This window comes from Nicotiana tabacum, chromosome 24, assembly GCF_000715075.1.
Source record: "Nicotiana tabacum cultivar K326 chromosome 24, ASM71507v2, whole genome shotgun sequence".
Lineage (NCBI taxonomy): Eukaryota > Viridiplantae > Streptophyta > Magnoliopsida > Solanales > Solanaceae > Nicotiana > Nicotiana tabacum.
The window spans coordinates 2,383,624-2,400,683 of NC_134103.1; positions in this window are offsets into that span (position 1 = coordinate 2,383,624).

Sequence of the window (17,060 nt, forward strand, 5' to 3'; positions counted from 1 at the left end):
AAGAACACTAGAAATTTGCAATCTCTCCTATGTCCAAAATAATCCGTTAACCACCCGAAATCAACCCGAGTCCCCCGGGACCTCAACTAAACATACCTACAAGTACTAAAACACTATATGAATTTAGTAGAGCCTTCAAATCACATCAAACAATGCTAAAAACATGAATCACCCTCCAATTCAAACTTAATGAACTTTGGAACTTCAAACTTCTACTACCGATGCCAAAACATATCAAACCACGTTCGATTGACCTCAAATTTTGCACACACGTCATATTCAACCTTACGGACCTACTCCATCTTCCAGAATCGGAATCAGACCCCGATATCAAAAAGTCCACTTTCGGTCAAAATCTCCAAAAATTTGACTTTTGTCATTTCAAGCCTACATCAGCTACAGACCTCCAAAACACAATTCGGACACGCCCCTAAGTCCAAAATCACCCAACGGGGCTAACGGAACCGACAAAACTCCATTTCAGAGTCGTCTTCACACAGTTCTGACTACGGTGAAAATCTTAAGGCTTAAGCTTCCATTTACGGACTAAGTGTCCCAAAATACTCCGAAACCAAAAACAAAACCTCCCGGCAAGTCACATAAGCATAAAATGATACAGGGGAAGCAGTTAATAGGGGATCAGGGCTATTACTCTCAAAACAACCGGCCGGGTCATTATATCCTCCCCCTCATAAAATAATCGTTCGTCCTCGAACGAGCATAGAGACATACCTGAAGTGGTGAAAAGATTAGGATAACGGCTGCGTATATCCGGATCGGTCTCCCAAGTCTCCTCCTCGACCGGCTGACCCTTCCACTGAACCTTCACGGAAGCAATGTTCTTTGAACTCAGCTTTCGAACCTGCCTGTCCAAAATAGCCACTGGCTCCTCAACATAAGATAGATCCTTGTCCAACTGGACTGAGCTGAAATCCAGCACATGAGACGGATCACCGTGATACTTCTGGAGCATAGAAATATGGAATACCGGATGAACTCCTGCTAGACAGGGAGGTAAGGCAAGCAACCTCCCCAACACGCCGCAACACCTCAAAGGGACCAATGAACCTTGGGCTCAGCTTTCCCTTCTTCTCGAACCTCATAACGCCCTTCATAGGCGAAACCCGGAGCAAGACCCTCTCTCTAACCATGAATGCAACATCGCGAATCCGCATAACTCTTCTGTCTGTACTGGGCTATGCAAAATCGATCCTGAATCACCTTAACCTTTTCCAAAGCATCCTGAACCAAGTTTGTACCCAATAATCTAGCCTTACCCGGCTCGAACCAACCCATTGGAGACCGACACCGCCTACTATACAGAGCCTCATACGGTGCCATCTGGATGCTCGACTGATAACTATTATTGTAGGCAAACTCCACAAGTGGCAAGAACTGATCCCAAGAACCTCCAAATATATCACACACGCACGGAGCATATCCTCTAATATCTGAATAGTGCGCTCGGACTATCCGTCCGTCTGAGGGTAAAATGTTGTGCTCAACTCAACCTGAGTACCCAACTCCTGCTGTACAACCCTCCAGAACCATGATGTAAACTGCGTACCCTGGTCAGAGATGATAGACACTGGTACGCCATGAAGCCTGACAATCTCGCAGATATAAATTCGAGCCAGCTGCTCGGAAGAATAGGTAGTCATCATAGGAAGGAAATGAGCTGACTTGGTTAGCCTATCCACAATCACCCAAACTACATCAAACTTTTGCCAAGTTCGTGGGAGTCCAACAATGAAATCCATAGTGATCCGTTCCCATTTACACTCCGGAATCTCTAACTTTTGAAGTAACCCACATGGCTGTTAATGCTCATACTTCACCTGCTGGCAATTTAGATACCGAGATACATACTCTACTATGTCCTTTTTTATCCTCCTCCACCAGTAATGTTGCCTCAAGTCCTGGTACAGCTTCGTGGCACCCGGATGAATGGAGTACCGCGAGCTGTGAGCCTCCTAGAGAATCAACTCACGCAAACCGTCTACATTGGGCACACATAGCCTACCCTGCATCCTCAATGCACCATCATCCCCAATAGTGACCTCCTTAGCATCACCGTGCTGAACCGTGTCCTTAAGGACAAGCAAATGGGGGTCATCATACTGACGCTCCCTGATACTATCAAAGAGAGAAGACCGAGAGACCACACAAGCCAATACTTGACTCGGATAAAAAATATCTAATCTCACAAACTGGATGGCTAAGGCCTGAACATCCAACGCCAATGGCCTCTCTGCTACTGGTAGATATGCTAAACTCCCCGAATTCTCTACTCGGTGACTCAAGGCATCGGCCACCACATTGCCTTCCCCGGATGGTACAAAATGGTGATATCAAAATCCTTAAGCAGCTCCAACCACCTCCGCTGACGCAAGTTAATATCCTTCTGTTTGAACAGATGCTGCAAATTCCGGTGATCGGTGTAAATCTCACAAGGGACACCGTACAAATAGTTCCGCCAAATATTCAAGGCATGAACAATAGCTACTAACTTAAGGTCGTGGATAGGATAGTTCTTTTCATGAACCTTCAGTTGTCTGGATGCGTAGGCAATCACCCTACTGCCCTGCATCAACACCGCACTGAGACCAATCCACGATGCATCATAATATACAGTATAAGACCTCGAACCTGTAGGTAATACCAATACTGGGGTTGTAGTCAAAGCTCTCTTGAGCTTCTGAAAGCTCTCCTCACACTCCCCTGTCCACCTGAACGGAGCACCCTTCTGGGTCAGCCTGGTCATAAGTACTACAATAGATGAGAATCCCTCTACAAAATGATGGTAATACCCCGCCAAACCAAGAAAACTCTGGATCTCCGTAGCTGATGACGGTCTATGCCAATTCTGCACTACTTCCACCTTCTTCGGATCTATCTGGATCCCATCACTCGATACTACATGACCCAAGAATGTCACTGAGTCTAGCCAAAACTCACACTTTGAAAATTTTGCATATAACCTCTTTTCTCTCAGGGTTTGAAGCGCAGTCATTAGGTGTTGCTCATGATCCTCCCGAGTTCGGGAGTACACCAAAATGTCGTTAATAAACACAATGACGAAAGAGTCAAGATAAGGCCGGACTGTGCATCAGGTGCATAAAAGTTGCTGGGGCATTGGTCAGCCCAAATGACATCACAAGGAACTCATAGTGACCATACCGAGTCTGGAAAGCAGTCTTCGGGATATTTGGCTCCCGAATCTTCAATTGATGATATCCTGAACGTAAGTCAATCTTGGAAAACACTCTGGAACCCTGTAGCTGATCAAATAAATTAGCAATACGAGGCAATGGATACCTGTTCTTCACTGTGACTTTGTTCAACTGGTGGTAATCAATACACATCCGCATAGAATCATCCTTCTTCTTCACAAATAAGACAGGAGCACCCCAAGGTGACACACTGGGGCGAATGAAGATCTTATCAAGCAACTCCTATAACTGCTCCTTCAATTCCTTCAACTCAAGAGGAGCCATACGATATAGAGGAATAGAGACGGGTTGATGCCCTCCAACAAATCAATGCCAAAATCAATATCTCTGTCTGGCGGCATGCCCGGAAGGTCAGTTGGAAATACATCTAGAAAGTCCCTCACTACTGGGACTGACTTAACTGTAGGGGTATCAATACTGACATCTCTCACATAAACTAGATACGTCACACCTCTTCTTAACCATTCGTTAAGCTTTAAGAAATGAAATAACTTTGCTGGGAGTATCCTCTAAGGTACCACTCCACTTTAATCGCGGTAATCCTGGCATAGCCAACGTCACGGTCTTAGCGTGACAATCAAGAATAGCATAATGGGGCGACAACCAGTCCATGCCTAAGATAACATCAAAGTCTACCATACAGAGCAATAATAAATCGGCTCTGGTCTCAAAACCACTAAGAGCAATCAAACACGACTGATACACGCGGTCCATAACAAGAGAATCTCCCACAGGAGTAGACACATAAACAGGGAAACTCAAGTAGTCCCGAGATACGCCCAAATACAGGGAAAAATAAGAGGACACATAGGAATAAGTGGAGACTGGATCAAATAAAACCGACGCATCTCTATGACAGACCGGAACAATACATGTAATGACAAAGTTAGAAGCAACTGCCTCCGTACGAGCCAGAAGTGCATAATATCTGGCCTGGCCTCCCCCTCTAGGGTGACCTCGATCTCCCCGACCTCCACCTAGAGCTAGATGAGCAGGTGGGGCGGTAGCTAGTACTGGAATCATAGCCTGAGGACCCGGTGGAGCACGCAGTGGCTGAGAAGTCTGTGGAGGTGCACCCCTCCAAAGTCTGGGGCAATCCCTCACCATATGGCGGGTGTCGCCACACTCAAAACAAGCTCTCGGAGAGCGTGGTTGCTGTGACTGGCTTGGGCCAGGTTTGCTAGAATGACCGTTAAAAGCACCACGTACAGGAGGCACACTAGACACTGGCGGTGCATAATAAGGCTCATGGGGCCTAGATAGGGCCGAAATACCACTGGCGGCTGGAAGTGCTGCAAACTGCAACTGGGGCACGAATACCACTATAAGTGCCAAACTCTCGGGACCTCTTGGCCTCCCTCTCCTCTCTATTCCGAGCGAGTGTGCCCTCCGATCTCCTAGTAATACTCACAACCTGCTGGTAAGAAATATCCATCTCTAACTCCCGGGCCATACTAATCCTGATACTGGGGTGGAGTCCCTTAATAAACCGACGAACCCTCTCTCGAACTGTGGCAACCAAGGCCGGTGCATGTTGTGCCAAATCACTGAAACGAACTACATACTCTGACATAGTCATAGCACCCTGGTGCAACTGCTCAAACTCCATGCGCCATATGTCCCCGAGGCTCTAAGGGACATACCCTCTCAAAAATATGTCCGAGAACTGAGTCCATGTAAGTGAAGCTGCCTCAGCCGGACTACTCAACTCATAAGCATGCCACCACTGATAGGCTGCTCCTCTAAGCTGGAATGGAGTAAAATAAACCCCGCTCGACTCCGCTACACCCATAGTACGGAGAATATGGTGACACTCCTCCAGAAAACCCTAGGCATCCTATGACGCCAATCCACTGAAGGTAGGAGGGTGGTACTTCTTGTACCTCTCAAGTCTGAGCTGCTCCGCCTCAGAAACTGCAGCCCTAACCTCGGATTGAGCTGGAGCTACCGTCTGCATCGGTATAATCTCTGGATCCTGGTCTACCTAAACTCGCTACTTTGGGGTACCAACGACGGGAGTCTGTGCTTCTCCCCCGGCCTGAGATGTGGCAGGAGCAAGTGGAATCAATCCAGCCTGAGCTAAGGTGCTGAACATGCTCAGAAATTGGGCTAGAGTCTCCTGGAGGGCTGGTGCTGCAACAGGTATCTCAGGTGTCTGCCCTCCAACTGGAGCTACTGGGGGCTCCTCTATAGCAGCTCGTGTGGATGCTCTGGCTGTACCGCGTGGATGTCCTCAGTCTCTACCCCGGCCCCGGCCTCTCGCGGCTCTAGCAGGGGGCGCGGGTGCCTGGTCATCAGATCTGCCTGTACGTGTCCTCACCATCTGTGAGAGAATAGAATACAAAAGTTTAGAATTTTGCAGTCAACAATTTTCGTACGACAAGGAATCAAGGAGTGTAATTTTTCCTAACAGTTCCATAGCCTCCTGAAGATAAGTACATACGTCTCCGTACCGATCTGCGAGACTCTAATAAATCGGCTTGTGACTCACGATACCTATGAACCTAGAGCTCCAATACAACCTTATCACGACCCAAACTCCCTCAGTATAACGTCGTGACGGCACCTAGTTTCTACGACTAGGTAAGCCTAACAAATTGCGAAAAAATAACAAAACGAAAGAAAAACTTGGCAACTAACAGCAGTGGATAACTGAACAACTAGTAACAATGCCGCTTGGCATGTAAAATAATCAATGCTCTATAAATACACAGTCTTCCCAAAACCCGGAACATCATAAGTCACAAGCTACAAAAGGAAACTAGTATCTCTATACACCAGAGTCTAACAACAGAAGTACGGAAGGTAAATGACATAGGAGAGAATAGAGGGGGACTGTAAGGTCTGCGGACGCGGCAGATGTATCTTGAAGTCTCCGTACAACAGCAAGCACTCTCAGTTAGTAGCGGGGCTGATAAGAAGTACCTGGATCTGCACACAAAAGTATGTGCAGAAGAGTAGCATGAGTACACCACAATGGTACCCAGTAAGTGCCAAGCCTAACCTCGGTCAAATAGTGACGAGGTCAGGTCAGACCCACTGGTATATAATAAATAAAGCAAGAGAATATATAGTATAATAAGAGACTAGAATTTAACAAAAGGTAACACATCAAGGCAACAATACAACACACTGAGGTAAATAGTAGGGGATCTCCCGAGATACCGTCTCGTAGTCCCAAAATAAATATACAGGGAGAACTCCCGAGGTACCGCCTCGTAGACTCAAAAGTAAATGTGCAGGGAGAACTCCCGAGGTACCGCCTCGTAGTCTCAAAAGTAAATGTGCAGGGAGAACTCCCGAGGAACTATCTCGTAGTCTCAAAAGTAAATGTGCAGGGAGAACTCCCGAGAAACCGCCTCGTAGTTTTAAAAGTAAACACACAGCTCAAACTGATAAATACCATTTTTAACAACAAGATTTCTATAGTTATACTGATAAAGAACAAGGAAAACATGCATCAACTAGGCATGCTTCACAGAGTTCAAATAAGCAGTTAAAGTACGTAGACAAACGATATTAGACTAAACAAGATAACTACACATATTGGAATAGCTCAATTAAGAATGAAAACAGACTAATACTCATTTAAACGGAATAACTCAAATTAAAGCAAAAACAAGTTACTACTCTGTAAAATAAATCGGGTTTTACAACAAATAGCCCGTGTACGTACTCGTTACCTCACGTACACGATGCTCACATATCACAACAGTACCAAAATCCTAAGGGGATTTCCCCCACACAAGGTTAGGCAAGCCACTTACCTCAAACCAAGTTTAATCAATCGGTAACAATGTCATTTTCACGAATATCCGACTCCGAATGGCCAAAATCTGGCCAAAATCAATTACATACCATAAATACAACTATAAGAAACTAATCTAATTAATGAAATCAAAGCAAAAGCAAAAAATTAGAAAATCGCCCCAAAAGGTCGACCCGGGCCCATGTCTCGGAATCGGGTAAAAGTCATCAAATATGAACACCCATTCACTCACGAGTTCACTCGTACCAAAATTATCCAAATCCGATTTCAAAATCTCAATCAAAACCCAAAATCTTAGTTAAATAACTTCTTCCCATTTTCCCCAAATTTTCCACCAAATCCAAAAATTAAAAGATGAAATTAGTGATAGATTAGTGGGATATAACCAAAAATAAGTGAAGAATCATTACCCAATCGATGTCTCTGAAAATCTCTCAAAATCTCGTACAAATCCGAGCTCTCTATCTCACTTTTTGATAAAAATGGCTAACCCTCGTTTTTGGAAACTTTAATGCTGCCCAGACATCCCTTCTTCGCGAACGCGGCCACACCCTTGCGTTCGCGAAGCACAAGATTGCTTCAGTCCAAAATCCTTCATCGCGAACGCGATGCCCTTGTCATGAACGCGAAGACCACTCAGCTCGACCCTATGCGAACACGGGACTAACATCGCGAACGCATAGGCAAAGAGGGCCTGGGGACCCAATTGGCCAATACCTCTACGCGAACGCGAGACCTCCATCGCGAACGTGTAGACCAAGTACCTCAGTGCTTCACGAATGCGGGACCTCCATCGCGAACGTGAAGAACAAAATCTTGCCTGCCTCCAGTTCCTCTTCGCAAACGCGAGGCTCCCTTCGCGAACGCAAAGAAGGAAACCAGAACTAAAGAACACCAGAAATCTGCAATCTCTCCTATGTCCAAAATGATCCGTTAACCACCCGAAATCAACCCGAGTCCCCCGGGACCTCAACTAAACATACTTACAAGTCCTAAAACACCATACGAACCTAGTCGAGCCTTCAAATCACATCAAACAATGCTAAAAACATGAATCACCCTCCAATTCAAACTTAATGAACTTTGGAACTTCAAACATCTACAACCGATGTCGAAACATATCAAACCACGCCCGATTGACCTCAAATTTTGCACACAAGTCATATTCAACCTTACGGTCCTAATCCAACTTCCAGAATCGGAATCCGACCCCGATACCAAAAAGTCCACTTCCGGTCAAAATCTCCAAAAATTTGACTTTCACCATTTCAAGCCTAAATCAGTTACAGACCTCCAAAACACAATCCAGATACGCCCCTAAGTCCAAAATCACCCAATGGGGCTAACGGAACCGACGGAACTCCATTTCGGAGTCGTCTTCACACAGTTTCGACTACGGTCAAAATCCTAAGGCCTAAGCTTCCGTTTAGGGACTAAGTGTCACAAAACACTCCGAATCCAAAAACAAAACCTCCCGGCAAGTCACATAAGCAGAAAACGATACGGGGGAAGCAGTTAATAGGGGATCGGGTCTATTACTCTCAAAACGACCGGCCAGGACGTTACACTCTTGGGCCTATAGGAAGACCGTAACCATTTCTGCTTTGTCCATTGGAGGCTTTACCCTGCGGCTTGCTCGCGCCATTTGACGGCATATTCATAAAAACTTTCCGCGGTTTTCTTTTTCAAATTGGACAAAGAGTTCTCTTTTCGGATTTTTTCCCTTTTCCTTTTGGTTATTTTTTGCTCTTTGTTTTTCTTTGTTGTTTTTGTCACTCCTTTCTTTATTTTTCTTTCTTCTCTTTTTTTTACTCGGTTTATTTAATGGCTATGATCGAATCCGATGGGGATTGCCTACGTATGATGAAACCACATGAATCAAATCTTGCGTAGTTCGGAAAGATCGGGAATAGACTGACCCATTTTTCTTTTTCTTCTTTTTATAAAGACTTTTAAATATTTTCTTTTTGAGTTTTTTTATGGAATTTTTGGAATTGTTTTTTGAAAGAAGGAATTCTAAAAAAGGAAGAAAATATTTGGATTTTGATTTGAATTTTTCTTCTTCTCTTTTTTCGAATGAAAGACTTCGGAAAGGAGGAAAATATTTTTGGATTTAGTTTTTTTTTTTTTGAATTTTCTAATGAAATAATTCTAAAGAGGGAATAAAGAAAAGGAAAATAGTTTTGGATTTATTTTTGAAAATTTAGGGTCGGAACTGATGATATTTGCCTACGTATCTCACATCTGGTGAGAATCAGACCCACGTAGTTCAGTCAGTTTTGACACAACAGGAAAACATGCCTTTTTTGAAGATATTGACTTATTTTGAAATGAATGTTTTTTCCCAAGATTTCGGCAGAGTTTCAGGACTTTTCCAAATACCTGGGTTTTTCAGAACCGGGTAAATTTATCTCTACCCCACTCTTATTTTTTCTCTTGATTTTCTTTCCCTAGCAGATGAACATGCAAGACGAAACAAATAAATTCACAAGTAGCACGTAAGATGCATCATGATGGTCTTTTATTTTGGGTACACCTATCCTAGACGAACCCAACCCATGTGTTAAGTCCCCAAAGTCAAATGCACATGATGCAAATAAATGCTCCTACTAGGAATTCGGTTTGAGGCTATGTTATTCTAGGTTTAAATTTCTGTGGGGGTGTTTTAGACCTGGCTTACCCAAGAGGACAGCTCGAGCCGAGGTGGGGGCAACGTACCGGGAGTATGAAAGTCTACCCGGCCTAGTTACTAATCTAGCCTCGTTCTATTTGGTATGACCTCTAAGAGAAAAGTGGGTCACGCGTACGTGTGCATCACGTTTCAGAAGACTCGGAAGGGGGGCGTAAGAAGATAATTTATACAGTTCAAATAATATCAAAGCGATAAATAAGCGGCAATTAGAACATTAGGCCTACAAACACAATAATATCAATAATCAAGAAGGCCAAGTATAGATCACATTACAAGTTCGAATTATACACCCTGAACCAGAAGTTCTAGGTTCTTTTCCCCAGCAAAGTCGCCAGAGCTGTCACACCTCCTTTTTCCCGAGGGGATAGGGAGTTTGTCCAATTAATGTGACATTATTTGAAATGAGATTATTTATTTAATTAGAGTTTCCACTTGGAATAATTATTATGGTGTTCCAAGTCACTGGTTTATTTTAAAATCCCAAATCGAGAAAATTGACTCTATTTATGGTCCGCGAACACAGAAGACCAGGTAAGAAATTCTGTTAACCCGGGGAGAAAGTGTGAGGCACTTTCGAGTTTTGTGGTTTTAGCACAATATCTTTTAATCATACCTGGCTTAAACTTGATTAAGTACGTATTTTTAGAACCTATGTGTATTTTTCTTTTTACCGCTTTTAATTATGGCTTTTATGAATTTGTCTTTGAAACGGATCACATGTGCGTAAATTCATTTTATTCGGGTGTAAAAATTATGTCACGCGTACGTGTATATAATTAGTAACACTTTTTAATTTATTAAGATTGTTTTGCCTAAGTCGCGCGAACGCGTTCCTTGATTAATTTTGAGAATCGTAATTATGTCACGTGAACGTGTACACAATCATGATAATAGATTAAGCCACGCCTAAAGCATGCTACGATATCCATGAGTTATTTTCCTAAACTAGTTTGAGATTACTTGTGAGGCTATTGAATTATGAATATAACATTGTGGAAAGATATGTAGTGTTTCACCAATACATGACCCATTTAGTAGCAGAGGACATCCTATGTATTTGGACAAATCGGTTTATGAAATTTGCCCAGCATGATTCAACGTTATCTGAGCCCATTGTTTCTTAGAGGATTAAACCAACAGGTGGTCCATCAATTAACTCAAGATGATAAATATCAAAGGCAAAGATGGATTTTCTTTCTTTCCTTTTTAGAAGGAAATCAATATCTAGCACATCCTTATTTTGTACTAAGCTGAACAATACTAAACTCTAGTAAAAATGAAATTGAAATAACCCTCAAGCACACCCTCCTCTTTCTTTTCTAAAAGAATTAATAAAGAAAACTAACGGGGAAACCTTCAACATGATCAATGTTCATCTAATTAAAATGATTAATCAAATAGCCAGTAGAGCAAACAAATCAAAACCAAGAAAACATTCACGAAGAACTAACCACAGGAAACAACAAAGAATCTAAAGGAACATATTAAGAATTCACAATGAGAAGCTAGCTCAAACCTCTGAATAAAGCACTTTGCAAACTTTAGGAAATAGACCAACAAAACGCTGACTTTCAATTTTTATTAGACGAATCTTCAAGCCAACGTACAGAGGGATCTTTTTTGAATAAGCCAAGATCGGACGGAACCCACGCCGTCGACCTCGAACTAAGTTATGGACAAAAATTATACCGACTCGACTAGATTTGGACAACTATTTCGAGTGTAAAAGGGCTTGTTTTGATGGATGTTTGTAGCTGGTTTTGGACGGTGTTTCATCGGATTTTTGGTGCTGATTTTGGGTCAGCTTTTCTAGGGTTTTCGGACTAGTTTTTCAGCAATTTCGCAGGTGGTTTGGCTGCTCTTTGGAGCTATTTTGCGGATAGTCTTTGGGGCTGGTTTGGGTGACGTTTTGGGTTGAGTTTGAGGACTGTTTTTGAGAAGGCTTTAGAGTTGTGTTTTTTGGGTCGTTTACGGGGTTGATTCCAGCAGGGTTTGGGGTGACGTTTTTCTGGTTTGAAGTTGTGTTTCCATGATGTTTGGCGGCTGAATTTCAGCTGGATTTTCAGAGCTTTTACATGGGGAGAGTAGAGGTTTATGATTGGATTTTTTGGAGGAAGAGTGAAAAAGAAACGGTTGCTGGTTTTTTGCTATTATACGTTATCCATGAAGCTCTCTAATGGAGTTTTTGATTCTATCATGAAGAAGACCAATCGTCAGGGGCTGTATGTTAAGCTTCTAGATCTATTTTTATTTTCCGTCCTCTGTTTTTCTCTCATTTCCCCTCCCCTTCTTTTATGTTTTTTTTGTTCTCCAGATCCCCCTTTTTAGTGTGTTGAGTGTGTGTCCGTTTTTCTTTTTCTTTTCTTCAAAGTGGGGATGTGGGGGAGGAATTTATAAGGGGAGAGTGGGTGCATGGAGTGGGGGACAAGGAGTGGGGGACAATGAGTGGGAAAGTAAAGTGGAAAAGTGGAGTGGGGGACATGAGTAGGGAACGAGTAGGAAAGTGGAGTGGGAATACGCGTGGGGATTCCACACTTATTAAATTGCATATCTCCTCCCTGATTCCACACTTATTTGTTACTTGTCCCTATTTATTTCCTACATAAATCATAATTGTTGTATACCTCATTACCTTATAGTTTTATATTAATTGTGGCATTTATTGAAGTAGTCTCATGTATAAGTGTTGCTAATTGATATTGTTGGGGAGCGGGTTGCAGGCCGCAACAGAAATGAAAATGATGATATATATATTATTTTGAGGAGTGGGTTGCACGCCGTAATAGAATTGATTGAAAGATATATTGGGTGGCTAATACGAGTCTTAAGGACTACCGTGGTTTAAGGTTTGCTTGACAGGACTGTAGCTTGACAGAGATGGTGTCTCACTAAAATGTTATCCTGTAGTTCTATTGAAGCGATCCAGATTGAATTTGGTATCAGAGCCATGTGAAAGGTTAGAAATAGGTGCAAAGTTCAACACATTCTTTCTAATGAATATCAATAGGAAACAGACTAATGTTAAAAACAGTAGGAAAAAAGAGTATGATATACCCCAATAATTAGATCTACTTAATAAATGGACGATTCCTAGAATCCAACCTAAGGTTATATACCAAATAGGTACCTTCGAAAAATTAGGTTTAAAATAAGTAATTAAAACTACTAAAGAGACTATCACAGTAGATAGTGATCATGCTACCTTTAGATTATTATCTGAAAATGATTTAGCCCCTTATAAGGAAACTCATAGATTTTTGCATATCGATTTAATACAAGTTGCTTTCAAGCCACTTACGCTAAGAGGCTTACTTGAGAGCTTCATAGTAGCTCTCAGAAATGGCAGAAACCAAAACTGAAAAAATTCCTTCATTATTGCGTACAGGTTAATGTAAGCTACCTGCCGTAGAGGGTATTTGGATTGGCTTAAAAGTTGGTCAAACCAGCTTAAAAGTACTTTTGGGCTTATTTGAGCGTTTGGATAGACCATAAAATTGCTTTTAAGCCAAATGCTTTTAAGCTAAAATACTCAAAACAAGCTAAAAGCAATAAGTTGGGGTTGCCCAACTTATTGCTTTTTGGCTTACAAGCTTTTTATGTTTGACCAAGTAATTTACCCTACTAGCCCTTTCACTTTTTTGAAAGCCCAAAACTACCCTTCCCTTTCTAATTAAATCCTTGTGTCAGTTCTAATTGTCGTTTTTCTTCTTGCCTCTGCTACTTTCTTTCTCCAAAACTTGTCAATTTTTTGAAGTTTTTAACGTGAAGCAAACAGTAGTTTTTAAAATAAATGTTTGATACATTCAAATATTTTGTATATATTGATCTTTTAGCTTCTTGTTTTGACTCCATAACATTTAACCTTTTTTTGTTGTTGAATCCTTCCTTTTTTTAATTGGTATAACTATATTCTAAAATCAAATCATTCAACATGTTACTCCAGAATTTGAAGTTATGAGAAAAACCCACTTTTATGGTCAAATAGTTAATTATTGCATGTTATTTAAATAAATAATTTATATTTAGGCAATCAATTTATATTGCAAGTGAATTAAATTATAAATTATTTGTATATGTGTCAACTTAGAATAAAATATTATAGTAATCATCTTCTTTATAATGTTAACAACTTTTAAGGATATTTCAGTCATTTTAACAAGATAAAATGCTAACCAGCACTTGTTTACCAAACACTTCAGCAACTTTTTTTCAGCTTCAGCATTTTATCCAAACACATAACTGCTCATTTATAAAACAAGCTCCAATCCTTAAAAAGTTCTTTTAAGCACTTATGCTTAAAAGTCACTTTTTTAAGCCAATCCAAACGGGCGCTTAGCCTCGTCACTACTTCGTCGAGGTTAGGCTTGGCACTTACAAAGAACATTGGGTTGGTTGTACTCATACTACGCTCTACACTTCTTGTGCAGATACCAGAGTTGGTCCCAGCGGTATACCATTGTCACGACCCCAAATTAACCCTCCGTAAGGTGTCGTGATGTCACCTAGTCTTTACGACTAGGTAAGCCTACTATTGCAAAAAATATAAAGGAAACACAATATTTTTAAGATAAACAGTATATTTTAAATAGCCAAGAGTAGTACCACTCGGATACACAAAATAATTTTCCAAGACCCGGAATATCACTAAGTCACAAGCTACTAAATCTATGTAGCTCTATACAAAAGTCAGAGGATAATAAAGAAAGTATCTAGGCAAGGGAGTAGAAGGGGACTCCGAAGATCTGCGGACGCAAACAGAAGTACCTTGAAGTCTCCTAGAATCAGCAGCACGTACTAACCCCGAGGCTGATAGCTCGCACCTGGATCTGCACACGAAAACATGTGCAGGGAAGGGCATGAGTACACCACAATAGTACCCAGTAAGTGCCAAGCCGAACCTCGATCGAGTAGTGATGAGGTCAGGTCAAGGCCCTACCGGAGTAAATATAATAAATTAAACAGTAAAAGATATAAGTAGAATTTATGGTCACAGTTAAAGAAATTTTTGAAAATTTAACAGTTAAGGGAGCCCTCGGCTCAAAATAAGGTAAACCCAGTGGGAAATCTCTCGGGATACCGTCCTGTAATTTTAAATGAATATACAGTACAAGGGGATCTCCCGAAATACGTCCTTAGTCCCAAAGTAAATATGCAGTGCTGAGGGATCTCCCGGAATACGTCCGTAGTCCCAAAGTAAATATGCAGTACATGGGGATCTCCCAGAATACGTCTGTAGTCCCAAAGTAAATATGCAGTACAGGGGGATCTCCCGGAATACGTCCGTAGTCCCAATTTAAATATGCAACGCAAGATGAAATGACAGGTATGACATCGAGTTATACAGTTTATACTGGACACAGATAAGGCAAATAAGGACTTAACTGAACATGACGCACAGAATGTCAATTAGGTAGTTAAAATACGTAAGCATGTTTTTCTAGGCCCGAATCGCTCAAATCAACCTGATTAGTACAATTAATAAGAGAAGCAATTTATGATTTAAAAAGGTTAAACATGAATTTTGCAGCAATAGCCCGTGTACGTACTCGTCACCTCACGTACACGACGCCCACACACCAAATAATATCAAGATATCCTAAGGAGAAAGTCCCCAACACAAGGTTAGGCAAGCCACTTACCTCGAACCGCTCAAATCAACCTGATAATACGTTCTTTCCACGAGTATCCGACTCCAATGGCTCAAATCTATTCAAAACAGTACAATACCATCAATACGCGCTAATGGAATGAATCCCAATAGAAAAACTACAAAATTAGGCAAAAACCCGAAATTGGCTCAAACCCGGCCCCTGAGGCCTACGTATCGAAACCCGAAAAAATTCACGAAACTAGAAAGCTCATTCACTCACGAGTCTAACCATATCAAATTTACTAAAATCCGACACCAAATGGTCCTCCAATTCACAATTCAAACTCCCAAATCCCTAGTCTCTAACTTTCAATTTCCACCTTAAATACACATTAACTAGGTGGAAAAATACATGGCAAGGCAAGATTATTGACCAAATATAAGCACAAGGAACTTACCTCAAGAAATGCCTCGAAAATACTCTCAAAAATTGCCCCAACCCGAGTTTGCCAAGCCAAAAATGGTAAAAATCGCGAAGCCCTTAGGTTTTAATCACTGCCCAAGTATTTCCGCACCTGCGAAACCTGGGCTCGCACCTGCGGGTGCGCTTATGCAGAAAAATGTGCACATCTGCGCAACTCACTTACCCACTCTGCCTTCGCATCTGCGACGAAAGGGCCGCATCTGCGCCCTCGCGCCTGCGGAGTCCCTTCCGCTTCTGCGCATCTTGCGCATGTGCGAACGTCCTTGCGCATTTGCGGGCATCGCAGATGCGGAAACTTCCTCGCACCTGCGACCCCAGGCCAACTCTCGATTTCTCGCATCTGCACTTCCATCTCCGCATGTGCGGCTCACGCACCTGCGGTCTCTTTTTTGCAGGTGCGAAAACACTAGAACCAGCAAAGTTCAGAAATTCCTCTAAGTCTAAGTTTTCACCCGTTAAGCATCCGAAACACACCTGAGGCCCCCGGGACCTCGACCAAACATACCAACCAATCCTAAAACACTATACGAACTTAGTTGAGCTCTCAAATCCCATCAAACAACGCTAAAATCTCGAATCACCCTCCAATTCAAACTTAAAGAACTTGAAACTTCAAAATTCTACAACCGATGTCGAAACCTATCAAATCACGTCCGACTGACCTCAAATTTTGCGCACAAGTTATAATCAACATTATGGACCTACTCCAACTTTCAGAATCGGAAAATGACCCCGATATCAAAAATTCCACTACCTGCCCAAAACTCCAAAAATTTGACTTTCGCCATTTCAAGCCTAAATGAGCTACGAACCTCCAAAACACAATCCGGACACGCTCCTAAACCCAAAATAACCTATCGGAGCTAACGAAACCGACGAAATTCCATTTTGGAGTCGTCTTCATATTGTTCAGACTACGGTTCAAATCCTAGGGCTTAAGCTCTCATTTAGGGACTAAGTGTCCCAAAACACCCCGAAACTCAAAACCAATCATCCCGGCAAGTCACAATAGCAGAAAAAGAGTTGGGAAAAGCAGTTAATAGGGGATCGGGGCTATTATTCTCAAAATGACCGGCCGGGTCGTTATATCCTCGCCCTCTTAAAACAATCGTTCGTCCTCGAATGAGTATAAAGACATAATTGAAACTTTGAAAATATGAGGGTACTGGCTGCGTATATCCTGCTCGGTCTCCCAAGTCGCCTCTTCAACCGGCTGACCCCTCCACCGGACCTTTACTGAAGCAATATTCTTTGACCTGAGCTTTCTGACCTGCCTGTCCAAAATGGCTATT